Raw genomic sequence first — 1,137 nt, 5'->3', positions numbered from 1 at the left:
TCATGTACTGCTCTCTTTTGCATTTCACCTCCTGAAAAGTTCTGTCATTTTAGGTGCCCAGTTTTGATTGGGTCTTTATTTGGGGGTTCTACTTTAACATGGGCTTTTATATATTTTCAGTATGAGTCCTCTCTGTCTGAGGTAGAGCTATCTAGTCCACATTTTACTCACTTTTTTTGTTTTTGGGGTTTTTTTGCTGTACAGAATCTGATAACCTTTTTTTTTTGTCTGATAACAGTTGATGCTGTTTCTTGTAAAATTGGATTTTTGTTCAAAAAAAAATCCTGGTCTATACCTATGACTGCAAAAGTTTTATCTGTTTTATGTTTCAGCAGCTCATGTGTTTCTGTTTCAATAGTTAGATCATTTTAAAAAATTATTTTTTTCTGTCTTTTGGAGACAGGGTCTTGCTATGCAGTCAGGCTGGCCTTGAGCTCACTATAGAGCCCATGCTGGCCTCCAACTTGCATCAATCCTCCTGCCTCGGCCTCTCAAGACCTGGGATTACATGTGTGTGACACCAAGTCTTGCCTATCAATAGTCAGATCTTTTATCCTTTTAAAGTTTAGTTTAATATCTGGTGAAAGATATGAGTTCAGTTTGTGGTGAATAATTTAGATTTTATTCTTTTAATTTGACTTTATTTAGTCAAGAAAATGCTTTCCAGATTAATCCATGTCTCTAGCCTCTACAGAACTTCTGGGGAGATGGCAGCAGAGAAAGCCTCCCTGAGACTTGCCACTCACTGGAATACAGCAACATGAGAAAGACAAGAGGAGAAGTGATCCGGGCCAGAAAGGATCTAGAGTGAAAGTTGAAGCCCACAGGGAGAGTGAAGAGAGAAGCTTCGATGAAGAAGGAAGAGGTAGCAGCAGAGCCTTCTCCCTGAGTACAGACTCACTGTGTGGGTGGAGAGGCCCAAAGCATCAGACACAGTTTGACCGCTGTCAACCCCACAGGCCTCCATGGAGGGACACAGAGTGGAAGGGAGCAGTGGATGTGAAGGAATGCACGAGCTAGGGTGAGTTATGAAGGCTTGGTTGTTCTCTGGAGAGGGGGATTGGCTGGGAGCCATCTTGGAGAGAGGCCCACTGAGCTCGGGGTGAGAACAACTGCTGGGTCCATCTAGGGGCTCCC

Source organism: Octodon degus, unplaced genomic scaffold, assembly GCF_000260255.1.
Source record: "Octodon degus isolate 3935 unplaced genomic scaffold, OctDeg1.0 scaffold00046, whole genome shotgun sequence".
NCBI lineage: Eukaryota > Metazoa > Chordata > Mammalia > Rodentia > Octodontidae > Octodon > Octodon degus.
This window is presented reverse-complemented; position numbering follows the sequence as displayed.